Here is a 13933-nt window from a genome sequence, read left to right as displayed (position 1 = left end):
CACGCACCCAGCCGCCCGCTTTTGCACACCCTGACCCCAGCCCGACTTCCACGGCCGTCAGACGCTCCCACCCCGCCTCACGTCAATTCAAATTGCGCGCCGACTCGCCCCCACGGCCTCCGCCCCACCTCTGATTGGGTCTTGCACAGGCGCCGCAGCCCATCCGAGTACGCGGCCAGGAGCGCGTCTTATTCTGATTGGCTGCTAGAGCTGCTGAGCGCCCACCCCCTCCTCACTGCCAGCTCGCCTCAAGGTCCTCCCATTGGCTACGGGGCTTGCAGCGAATCGCGGGTTGGACGCGGCGCGAAGTCTCTGTTCTACCTAGCAACAGTGTCCCACCGTGAGCTCCCATTGGCCGCGGGGTCAGCGGCAGGCGCAGCCCGCCGAGCTCTGTGCTTGGGTGGGGGGCGGTGGCGGCCCCGGCCTTGTGGCTGTTTACGGACCGCGGGCTGCTGCTGTCGGGTGGGCCCTGGAGCCGTGTCCCGCCTTCGGGCCGTGGCCGCTGCCCTGGCGTCGGCAGAAAGCCAATTTTTAAAAAACCGATATGAGCCACTTCATGTAATTTTTTTTTTTAATTTTTTTTTTTTTCAAGCCAAGTTTAGGCAGGGCTACCAGTGGCCGGGGCTTCCTGGAGCTGCAGGCTGTGCTGCCCCCCAGCCGGGGAGTGGTGCGAACCGGGGAATCATAGAATCACAGAATGTCCCGAGTTGAAGGGACCCACAAGGATCATCGAGTCCAACTCCTGTCCCTGCACAGGACAACCCCACAGTTCACACCGTGTGTCTGAGGCCTTGTCCAGTCTCTGCTTGAACACTGTCAGGCTTGGGGCCGTGACACCTCCCTGGGGAGCCTGTTCCAGTGTCCACCACCCTCTGGGGGAAGAACCTTTTCCTAATGTCCAACCTGAACCTCCCCTGGCACATCTTCCTGCCATTCCCTGGGGTTCTGTCACTGGTCACCAGAGAGAAGAGCTCAGCGCCTGCCCCTCCTCCTCCCCTTGTGAGGCAGCTGCAGCCCCATGAGGTCTCCCCTCAGGCTCCTCTTCTCCAGGCTGAACAAACCCAGTGACTTCAGCCGCTCCTCACACGGCTTCCCCTCCAAACCCTTCACCAACTTCGTGTCCCTCTTCTGGACACTCTCCAGTAGCTTTATATCTTTTAAACTGTGGGTCTCAGTGGGGAGCTCTAGGCAAAGCGATACAGAATGTAACCTTCTTGTTGTGTTCTGCATAAGCGGCCAGAGGCACAAGGGCTGGAAAACCGGTCCCTAAGTGGCCAGCACGACTCATGCCCTTTCTGGTTGTTCTCCATAGGGTCCTGGAGGGTTGCAGGTCTGAGGCCACTGAGGAGAAGGGCTGGAACTGGCACCACCGAAAGCGTTACCAGTCTGCTGGCACTGGTATTTTTTATATCATCCCGTTCCTATCCCAATATTCTTAAAATAACCATTTTCTATAAATAAAGATTTAATTTTTAAAAAATTGCTATCATCGAGTCGCCTGGAACCTCCCATTCCAAAAACATTTTCCATTTCACTGATATAAAGGCTTAGATGCATCTTTTCAGAATGGCATCTTCATAATGGCATCTTGTCTAAAGCCGATTTTTGCTTATCTACTTACTTTCTATGTGTTCAGTTGTAATAAATCTTATTTTTTTAAATTACACAACTAAAAAATACTTTTTTTCATCCATTTTTAAGCATTCTTACTATTACGTGGTTGTGAAATTTCCACAGTTGACAAGTTTTGCATTAAGGCCTTACCCTGTTTTTAGCAGGTCTTACCCCTTTTCTGGTTCCACATTAAAGACTTACTGTTTTTCAAGGTACAATTTTTCTGCCACCACTGCACGGACCCCTGTGGTCAGTGGTTAAATCACATTTATGAGAGTAGCAAAGTGTTGATTTCAGCTAGCAGGACGAGAAAAGATGAGTGTGGTAATTCAAATCTTGATGAACTAGATCCCACTCCTACATTTGTCACTCTTCTCCCACTGGGATGAATGCAAGACAAATAATCTAAAAATCAGAACATCACTGATGATTACCTAACTGCATGTTCTTTATTTTCTTGATACCCACCTGGGAGGAGATTTGCAGAAGCTCTCAGCACTTTCTCTTGCTATTCGCTTTAATGGAAGATAGACTTTGAATATATAAAAGCATATATAAACTTTCTATGATTAAAAAAAATTGTAGATACCCTGAATAAATCAGATTGTGTAGCTCAGATTGACTTGACAAAATTGATGTGCATGTAGTAGTTCGAATCAAGTCCCTGTAATCTTTCCCATGGGCAAAGGAGGAATACTACTACTACTACTTCCCTAAATACTGGAAAAATAAATTCTATGATACTTTCAAGATGGTCAAATATTGGGATAGGTCAGAATAGTAGTAGGAAGTTTATTAGTACCCAAGTAATTCTGTATCTGTTCAGGGCAAAGTTTACATGATCTGTAATAAATAAAACTTGAGGTGCCACACTTAAAGTAGTATAAAAAGAAGTATTGGATAATGAACTATTCAGTTCTTTCAACAAAGTGCTATTCCCATGGGAAAAAATGTATCATAAAGTCACTTGTGGAAAAAAAAAGCATCATAAAGTCTCTGGTTTTTTTCACTCTAGGGTTTAGGGCCATCATGGCCTTTGTTATAGTGGTTTGTGATCCCCTTGCAGTGCTTTGATAATTAAATATTAAAATACAGTGCATACATAGGATGAGATTAATTACTTTCTTTTGACATTCCCTAGCTTAGAAGTCACTCAGTTTACAACCATCTTCTAATTTCTTAACGTGTAATTTTATACTAGCAATAGAAGTAGCCTCAGACATTTTGTATTTGAAGTAATCACTAACCTGGGAAAATAAGGGTATGTTCCTGTTATTTCAGTTTTATTGGGAGAAGATCAGTCTTTCAGCCAGTCTACCCAGTAGTTACTTTTGGCTGTTTGGAATTCATGCTACCCTTCACTAGACTGACAGGAGCACTCAATTGCAAAGAATTTCTTATACACCCCTGTGAGAAAATGAGAGTGGCATTCAGCAGTTGCACGTGAAAACTATCCTGTAACAGTAGTAACTGGTATATTTGATAGGGTGTAACCAAAAATTTCAAACTCCATGACCTTTGGAATCACAGAGTCAATGAACTTTAGCTAATGCTTTTGCCCAGAGGATGCATTTATGCAGACTGCAAAGCAAAGTAGTGCATCAAACTGTAAACAAGCAAAAGAAACGAAACAAGGGAAAACCATAATGTTAAAGTGTTGATGGTAAGGAAACAGCAGCTGTCATTTGTCTTGTGTGACCTGAGAATGGCCTGTCTTTTCCGAGTGTTCCTCTGTACTTCTTTGTGCGTCTGCTGCTTGCTGTACCTTGCTTAATTATTGAGTTGTAAATTAACAGGGACTACCCATTTGTCTTGTCTTTACGCAGCACCTAGTGTAACAAAGTCCTTGTCTTATGTTCTACTCCTATAAAGATACTCAGTAAATCATTAAAACTATTTCTGAAGTCATGAGTAAACTGAGTACTGAGAGAAGTGGTTTGCAGTCCTCATGTGAGTGGGGGTGGCTGGGTTGTAAAGCTGTAATTGTGCAATCCGTGGCATGAGGAAATGTGGGTCTTGGATGGTACCAGCAGAGAGATGAAGATGTCCTGGTCCCACCATCAGTGCACAGCCAGACTTCTGAGGCTTTGCTTTTAGATCGATTCTCACTCTTGCTCTGCCACTGCGAGAGGCCATACTGACATCAGCAGGAAATTTCTTAGGGTGCAAAGACAGCCAGCATCTTTTTAATCTAATGATTAAGTAAACAATGAACATTGTGCCACTTTTTGGCTACAAAAGATGATATTGTTAATTAATATGATGCAGAAACACAGGCATTTCAAGAAGAAAACTTATTTGGTGCCTGTATAATGCTAGAAGCTTGTCCTCTGTTCTGTCCAAGCTCCACATTTTCTGCAATTCTGCTGAGTAGGTCTGTGCAGAAATGATTGACAGAAGATTTAACCTCAACTTCTCTTGGATTAATTTGGCTTATAGAAGAATAATTTGTGGGACTGAGTTGTGTGTGCCATTGCTTACCCCGTGGTATGCTGCCATATGTATATGTTTTATTTATGGTCTTTATTCGTATCTGGAGAGGGCTGTGCCCACTCTAGCTCATCAGTTGGTCCAGCCCCAAGCTGTATTTTATCCCTTTAATCTTTTAATCACTTTTTTATAAATCAAAACATCTGCACTAAGTGATCATTTTTACTATTCTACTCTGAACTCTTTACAGTCAATATCTTTGAGGCATCTGGAATAGTAAATAATCTCTGAAGAACCATATAAAAAAGTGATTTACACATCTATTCTCTGTAAATGTTGATCTTCAGATACAGCCAAAACATCACATTGACTCTTGAAATGACAAACTCCTCTCTCTTCAGTACATTTCTTCCGGATTGCACGCTGCTCCCTTTGTACAAGGGAGTATGAAATCGTAAAATAACTGCTCTTTTCCAGAAACCCTTGCACAGCTCAGTTTGTGTCAACTCAGTGAATATAATTAGAGATTCAGAGGCTGTGAAAAACGACTGAGAAGCGTGGAGAGGGGAGTAGCCGTGGAAGAGCTGGCAGCCTGTGGAAAAGGGAGCATGAGCATCACTGGAAAACACCACGGTAAATTAGTCAGCACAGGCCAAGTGCTGCAGCAGGTGCCATGTACCATCGCCTCTGCAAGGAGTCCTGCCTTCCCTGCTTTTCTAGAGGTAGGACAGAAAATGGTATTTTACTCTAACCAAAGTCACAAATTTGTTCTGTCACAGAAGGCAGTCCCTGCATGAGTGTCTGTTAAACAGACAACTGTTTCCGAACCTTATCATAATTAAACACACCCAACCAGTCATAACTCTGTTTATATAGAACATAAAAGAAACCAAACCAAACCAAACCAACCACAGTTGGCCATCAGGAAGCCATCACAAATCTTTCCCGTCAAGCCAAATACTTCGCTAAGCTCCCAAACATGGTACTGGGCAGAGTAACATTATTTAGCTCCATACTTCCAAACATGGGGTGCAGGCCTGCTGGAAGGGAATCGGAGCAGGCTCTAAGGCTGCCCTTGCTGGGCTGCTCATTCTTTGAAGGTTGTTTACTGTCCTCAGTTGTTCAAGAGCATATTTTATTTTGTGAAGAAGTAATTTAATCAGATCCAGTCTAATCAAGTCCTCTGCCAGAATGGGACTTTGCTGTTTGGTTTCCTGGTGTACTGGGTGTGGCTGGGATGGAGCTAACTTTCTTCATAGCAGCCGTGTGGTGCTGTGTTTTGGGTTTGAGGTTAAAACAGTGTTGGCAAGATATTAATTATATGACTATTGCTGAACAGTGCCTGCAAACATGAGGCTTTCTCTTTTTCCCCACTCTGCTCTCTCCCCCTCTGCTCCCTCCGCAGTGAGTATGAGTAGGCTGGGGCTGTACAAGAAGTTGGGAGAGGACACAGCAGGATAGCTGATCCAAATTTACCAAAGCGATATTCCATGCCATATAATGTCATGCTCAGCAGTAAAAACTTGAGTAGAAGAAGAACATGAGGGTTTTTTTCTTCCATGTTGACGTTGCTCAGCAAGCTCTGCTTGTAGGAGGTAGGGAGTCATTGCCTTTGCAATGTTTTTGTAGAGTTTGTTGTTGTTGTTTCCCTCTTTCCTTCACCTTCTCAGCTGTCTTTATCTTGACTGACAAGTTTTCTTGCATTTGCTCTTCCTGTTCTGTCCCCTGTCCCACGGGGGTGTGTATGGGTGCCTGTCTGGTGGCAGGGCTCAACCCACAGTACCTGGTTACTTCTGAAGCCTTCTGACCACTGAAATATGTCCAACTGTAAGCTCATTTATAAAGGCAGATCCCGAGTTCAACCACCATGTCTGTGAATAGAGGGACAAGCAATTACTAGGACAGCGATTACCTTGAAATGGTCAGTCATCTTTTCTATTACATGTGGCAATGGAGAAGCGAGAACAAAGGTAACTTTTTATCATTGAGGACTGAGGGCACAAAGCCTAGGAATCAGACCTAGTCGAATTGTACTATCATTGAAGCAAAGAATGAGATTTTCCTTGCAAAGGAATGAGGAATACTTGTCCCTTTCACTATTCACCACTTTCCCCAATTTCTCAGCACCAGCTGAAACTGTCTGGATTGGCTTTTGCTCCAAACCCTTCACTCTCCCTGGCATTTTGTAGATGTAGCTCCTGCCTAGATTGATAAATGTCACTGATGTGCTGAATGAATGCCACGACTTATGCCTCTCTTGCATAGATGTCAAACTGTTTCACAAAACATAGGAAGATTTATTAACCTTGTCTGATAGAAGACCCAAGGCACAGAGCTAAGTGATTTGCCCAAGGTTATGCACATGCCATTGGCGCATCAGTGAATAGGCTGTAGGCACATCCTAAATTCTAGTCTGGCATCTCTCTGCTTGACAGTATTAACATGTAAGTGATCGTAACCAATTCCTCTGAGTGCTTTCACACACATCAGGGTGGAAGGCTCAGGGTCTGTCCCCAGATGTGAGTCCTCCTGAGGAGTACTTGGCTGCCTGTCGTGTCCCTTTTGGTCTTCCTTTGAAGGAAAGGAAGCAACCATTCTGCGTGTCCCCATCCATGCCTGCCAGCTTGCACAAATGAACGATTGCAGTCAGATACATGGGAGGCAATATCAAAGCATATTTATCTGTAACAGAGGCCACTAAAAATGGCTACCTACCCTCTGTCCTGCATGAGCAGATTAAATTGTTTTAAAATGTTTGAACACAGCATTCATTGTGATCAATGTCGTTCTGTTGATCAGATCAGCGGGAGTGAAAAAACCACATTTACTCAACAACAAATATTGGCAGCGCTTCTGAAACAGGCCAAGGGCTCATTGAAAAGAATATTGATTGAGCCAAGAAAACATCAAGCAGTTATAAAAGTTTAATCATATTCTCATTCAAGCCTGCCTTCAGTGCCCGGAATTAAAATTCTCCCATCTCCTGAGGATGGAAGATACATTTCCATAATGTTCTGTAACTTCCAACGCTCTGCATCTGTACTGAATGGTGGAATTATTCATTGCAAATGATTTAGTTGAGATACAGAGGCCTTTCTACTGTGAGCGTACAAATTATGCATAAAAAAGCTGTATTTTTTTTAATGTTTCTGATTTGCAATAGTTTAACAAAGACCTGGGAAAACCAGAGTTAGCTCACCAGGTATTTTTGAAGTGGCCAAAATAAATATTTGGTCCGTATGACTCAACAACATACACCTGGTCATTATAACAGTTCCTCAGTTAGAAAATGTTAGTTTCGTTAAAAGGTTGTGTCCGTGTCTGTATTAGAAAACTGGTCATAAACATTTGCACTTGCCTGAGAGAACTACTTTATGCAGAGACTGAAAGGCCGTTTTTCAGAATGGCATATTTTGACACGAATGCTGTGGCAGTGTCTGGTTATATAGGCTGTATGTGGTTTAAGAGCACAGAAGAAGTTGGTGCTTGCTAGGAGAAAACAGGAAGTGCTTTTTCTGGGCTGCAGTTGTGAAGATTCACACCTTTCTAAGCTAGACGTGCTGCTGTGGAGAACAAATAGATAACAGAGCTATGCCTGAGCTATGATTTCCCCTCCTCTTTCCACCCTCTGTTTCTCTTACATCCGTGGCAAGCTTTATGGAAGTCAAGTGCTGCTGGGTCTGTCCTGCAAATGGAGATGTGAACATACCAGGGGCTCCCAAATAGCTGGGACTTTGGCAATAGCAAGAGCGGTGGGGTTACACAGAGTGTGGACTCCCCCTGAACACACCTGGGAGCCCTCAAACATGCTGCTGTATTCTCAAGGATTTTTGTGTAACAGGTACCTGGCTAAATCAGAGTTGTGTGGCATATACTCCCATGTGTTGTAAAACTGACTTATATTGTGCCCAAAGTCAGGTGTGCTGGGCGTCCTTCCCCCATTGCAAAGCTCATAAGAATTCATGGCTACAAATGGAGTCAGTGGGCAGCATAGCTTTACAGATATGTCTTGCATGTCTCCGAACTCTGACATCTGACCGCCATGGACCACAAAGCAAGGAGTCAAACCTACCTGAACATGTAGGCTTCACTTTTCCTTGTCTGGCTTATCACTTCTGAGGTGCAATGGACAGTTGCATTGGTTCATGGAGTTCTGAATTCCTAACCTTCTTTTTTCTTGCCTGTGACCCTTCAATTGCATTCTTTGGCAGGATCTCTTCAAGGAAGTGCAAAGAAATTTCATACATGAAGAAGGCTTTAAAATTAAGACAGGGTCTGCATGAAGCTGGCTGAAGGATAGGGTTGCAGCAGAAAAAAAAATGAAAGGGAGTGGACAAAGACCTGGTAGCAAGTGCTAAGGTAGAAAAAAAATTGTGATGCATTGGTGGGGTTAGCTTGGGTGGAGGTGGGTACAAACAGAAGCAGGGCCCAGAGGAACCAGAAAAGCCTGGAAATCCTCCTTTTGCCATCAACAGATGCACACAATGTGAATGCTTGGAGGCCCTTTTCTCATGGTAGTGAGGAGGAACTGCATCCCCTTACTTAAAAAAAAAAGAAACCAAACATAAAAAACCCAAAAAACCACACACACACAAAAACAACAGGAAGATTTTAGACCAATTCTTCTCCCGATTTATCTGGGAAGGAAACAGTCAATGTGACAAGTGCAGATGACAGGGCTCTGCAGAGCTGTTGTGTCCTGAGTCACCTTGGCTACCTCCACTTGTCTGATCTGGCATCTAACACTCATGGATTCGTAGCTCCAGCTGTGCCCATGCTACCCAAGCCAGGACAGTGCTTCCTCATGGCACTTATGCTTTAAAATGCCCCTTTTGAAGACATGTTCCCAGTCTCCACTGTTACGGCTTGGTCCTTCGCACATCATCCAGCACCCCTAGCTCTAATACCTGCACTTACTGTGTGACTTGGAGCTGTATGTGTGTTCATCATGCTGCTTTGACAAGCTGAATGCTGTGCTCCCCATCACTTAACCCAGTATTTAGAGTGTTACTCATCAGCATGCTCAGTTAAACTGGACAGATTAGGTCATCTGCTTTTTGGCACAATACACCCAAATAGCTTAGAAAGAAAAAGAAAGTACTGCTTTGCACTTTTTTTTCTGCCTTACTCTTATGATGCATGAGGCTAACATTTGCTTAGACATTTCTTCGTGTTTAGAGAAGATCTGGTAAGGTGAATACAGACCTACACTGTGAGGTGGGAGCTGGGAGGGAGCAAAGGAGCTGCTAGTCAAGGAGTTATATCTCTTGCTTGTATGTTTTAAAGGCGATACTGTACATAGATTAGCAGCATGTGGGAAAACAAGAGCTGATCAGGAATCATTTGCAGATATAGATTAGGATTACTTTTAGCGTGAAAATCAGAGCTGCATTTATATAGCTCACTGTATCTGGTCACCATCTTACTACAGAAGTTATAGTGAAATCGATTCTCAACGAAACCTCCTTTAAGAAAAAAATGTGTTTATCCAGTCTTCTCTATCTCTGCACTCTTTTTGGTATCACAGAAACATGTGGAGATAGATATGTAGCCAAATACTCATCTCATAAATGCCACAAACGCTAACTAGCACCATCTGTGGCAATTTTTACTGCAAATTACCACCACATGTGAAATGCTTCTCTCAGTCTGATAAGCAGGGCCTTGTCATGGGAAGGCCTTGTCACAAGGCCTCCTTGCACCATGGCTTTCATTTCTAGATGCCTCTGGTTTAGATATATAGGAAAAGATGCTTTGTTATATCTCTCCAGTAAAGAGGAAAGTTCATCATCTGAGTGCGCCTTGAATGTCAATGCAAAGCAGAAATGAAACAAATCAAAATAAGCAGCAGGAGTAGCAGATCTGTGAGTAAACAGTTTTCTCTGGCACAAAGCTACTCCCTAGATGCTGGAAAGCCATTTCTATCTGTCCTCTCCTCGTTCTCAGGGCCTGACTCCATCTCCCTCGAGCTTCCAGTAGCACTTTGGGCAAGTAGAAAAAAGCACAAACAATTTGGAGGGGAAAAAAACATAGTTCAGCCACCAACAGACCAAACCACTGAGAACAGGAAAACAGATATGGAAAAACAACCCATCATACTCCATTCATATCCAGTTTGCTGACTCTTCGCATAAAATATTCCTTCCTGCCAGCAGCAGACTGTCTTGCCCCAAACATACTTTGCCATCTCCACTTTCAGGAAAAGCTCTTGGGGCTTGGAGGATTTTGAGGATTTCTCTTCCATCTGAAACAATAATATAGTTTAGTTGCTGAACGATATCTCCCTAACTTTTGTACCTGCAAGACAATAATTTCTTACATGTTACTCTCACTTTGGGTTGTATTAAGATCATTGGTCAGCGCTTCCCTTTAGTCCTGGGGATGGCTTCTTGCCGATCATGCGCATCTATTCAGAGACCTGGCGGCATTTGACTTTTTTTCTGATAAGAGGTGACAGCAGAACACGTCCTGCATCTGAGTGAGCACAAATGTGCTTTCTGAAACTCTCAAACCCACCAGGAAGTACTAAGTTAAGATTTATAACTGTGTTCTCCAGAGGCATTTACTGACCCTGGCAGGCAGAACCCATCATTTTTGGAGTGTCCCTTTTTGGGGAGCAGCCCTATACCTTTATTTTGCATGATTGTTCATACCAGCTTCTTTAGGCAGTAGTTCTGATGTGCTGATCTACCACTGCAAGAGCTTCCTCTTTCCACTCACTATCTAGGGAAAGTCATCTCCTAACTTGGGTGCTTGGGAATATCACTAGCTTAGAAAAAAATTAACTACTAATTAAAAAACTTGGATTTTTTTGTGTATTTGTTTTCCCTGTGCACTTTGAAGTTCTAGGGAAGTGCCCAAACTTTCTTGGAAAACTGAAAAACTATTCTGCTTGGAGGTAGTTCTGGTCATATGTTATAGTTAGTGTTTTGCGAGCTGTTTAATATTCACTATTTATGGAATGTTATTGGAAGTCATTGTATTACTTAGAAGATGACTAAATTGTTATGATCTTCACGAAATTTGGTTGCCAGCTGACACTGCCACTAGAGGCTGAGCTGGTGAACAGGGTATCAAAGGGAGGACTGACCAAATTAAAAAATAAATGAGGGTAACGGAATAAAGATCCTCTTTTGATATAAGCACCTTTAGTATAATAAAGGAACAAGGAACAATAAAACCCAGTTTAATTGCAAATGTTCAACTTTTTCCTCTAAGTGTTAGCAACTCTTCAAGAGTGAGCTGTGTTTTAAATGTGAAGGGTTTTGAAATCCTCCAGGATAGAAGTAGTTTTTTTAAATTAAATTACAAATATTTGACAGAGGAGGAAACATGCAAACTCTTCCCATATTGTCCAGAACCATTAAGATATGTGCCAGAGGTATGCTGCCAGTGTAAAGAATCCCCACATAATTTTGCTTTGGGGACAGGGATAGAAACAACATGTGAACGGATGCTAAGAATGAAAAGCTGCGCCTGAAGCCTGATGGGAGTTTAGTTTCTTTTGATACAGTCAAAACTATGTCAACCCTTTCCATGAATATTTCATTCATTTTTAAAAGGAAAATTATCATGGTGCTAACACCTTACTAATTTTTTTAAAGTGTTTTCAAACTACTTATTTCATTCCTTCACTACACCCTTCTGCAGTAGCCCCCAGAAATACTGTGCTGCATAAAAGGTTAATAAGATTCTGAATAAATAAAAAATTTCTTATATTCTTTAGATATTAGCATGAAGAAATTCTGTTTCAGTTTGCAATCAATGGGATCATTGACTTATATAGGACCACAAATGGTCCATAAGTCCACATTCATTTATCATTCTGAGTGTACTTAGAGTTTTCCAAGAAAAATGGAGTTTAAAAGATCTGTAATTGCTATGTATATTCAAAATGCCAGAAGACTAGATGGCTCATGGGGTAGGAGAATGGAATACCAACCATTTTCTCTTTAGATCAGTTGCTCAGACTCAGTTGTGAAAAACAGCACTCGAGTATCATTGCCATTCAGAGGGTATTTAGTTACCTGTGAGAGAAGAAATTACTGTGTTTCCCAAATAAACAGTTTTCCACAGCATGCAAAATTCTGCATTCCAACACACCTGTTGGTACCTTACTAATTTGGACAGCTAATGAAAATAATATAGAGAGGAACAACAAAAGGTACTTTTGTTTTGCTGGGATGTTGAACATCCTCTCTGAAGAAACAGAAGACATCTTGAGTGGTTAATTCCCTTGGTCCATGAGAAATAAAGTGCGATAGCAGTAGTGCTCCAGCACTGTCCTCAGGTATAAAAAACTGCTGGTGCAGATTATCACTATCTCAAATTCCTAATCTGTAATATTACTAATCAGATTCCTTCTGAATGCTTGACAATCTCGAAGGGCAATTTTGATTTGTACCTATGTGCAGGAGATAGGCATATACAGGGTAGTGTGTATGACCTCTTTTGGGCTCTTCCTTCAACAGCGCATGGTTGGAAAAGTTTTTAATTCCATTAGGGCAGCAAGGAGAGCCAAAGCTTGGACAGAGTCTGAGACGAAATATCATATACTTTCTGTTTAAGGTTTTGTTGAGCACTTGTAGAAGCAATTGAGTTGTCAAGTATCATAGAACAGTCACAACATGAACATGCCTCTTCATCACCTTTGTCTCTTCTCCTTTTCTTCTTTTCCATACTTTGAAATTTGGACTTTCTTCTAGAGCTTGTCCCTTAGGGCCAGAGGCTGTCATGCCATGACGTCCATTTCACAGAGCCCGATCGCCTCTACCTCCTCTCCAGGTTTCTTCCCCTGCTTCTTATTCCCTGTGGTCTTTTTCGGTGTTCTGCGGCTCACTCCCATCCACCCTCCCAGTCTTTCTGGTATTCTGTATGGGATGTAGGTTAGTTTTTTGTAAGCAGTGCAGCTTTAAATGAGTTGAGAAGGTCAGGCCTTATTAAAAGCAAATAGACTTTCAAGCCAGAGCCACTGGTATTTGATGGTTAGCAATTTAAAAGCTAGTATTTCATTATAGTGTTGTTTGTAAGCACAGTGACAACTATGTAGTGAGCTGTCTTAAATTCTTTCACAGTTCTACTGCAGAGGAGGTGGAAATAAAAATTAAGTATTGATACACAAACATTTTTAGAACAACTTTCTTTGGCAGTTAAGTTACCTTTGATAGGTGAACCTTCTCTCACATGGCTGCTGTAAGGCAAAAATCAGTGCAGGCCTGAGCATAAAACATTGCTTTTCACATTGAGCCATATACCTTTATCTGAAGCTGGAGCTTAGGCTTCTGCTCTGCGTCCCAGTCAGGCTATAGAAGTAAAAAAGTTCTCTGCCTGCTGCACGTACTGCCTGAGCAGTAGCTCCTTTCCTAATCTTTGAGTCAGAAGAAGTTACATTACTGGAGCTTGGTTATGAATGTAGATACACCAATGATGCAAGCAGGTTGGGCTGGGACTGGAGAAAAGACCTTCTTCCAGCCAGAGATGGGTCATTATGCTTGTTATTTCAGACAGAGCTCTTAAAACCTCAAGCCAAGTAGATTTTGCCATGTTAAAAATCACATTCTTGAGCTGTTTTCTCCCTCAGCTTTCTAGTAAGGGCAGGTCAAAATGTACAGCATAAAGCTGCATACATGTGCTATTTTTGGAACATTCTACTGTATTTAGCAGAAGTTTTAAACGGTGTTTAAAAATCCCTCCCTGATATCTTCAGCAGTTTCTATAACCATGCAAGACTTCTAGAAATCTTTCCACGTGGAAAATCTTGAGCCAGTATCAAGTAAATGGACAGATCGCCTTCCATACAGGGAACCTGAGCTTTGAATATTTAGTTGAATATTTGGCTGTTAAGGTCTGTATGGTACAGCTAATCTTACATAAGATCAAAAATTAAGTG

The sequence above is a fragment of the Caloenas nicobarica genome, chromosome 1, assembly GCF_036013445.1.
Source record: "Caloenas nicobarica isolate bCalNic1 chromosome 1, bCalNic1.hap1, whole genome shotgun sequence".
In the NCBI taxonomy this organism is placed as follows: Eukaryota; Metazoa; Chordata; class Aves; order Columbiformes; family Columbidae; genus Caloenas; species Caloenas nicobarica.
Note: the sequence above shows the minus strand (reverse complement) of the source record.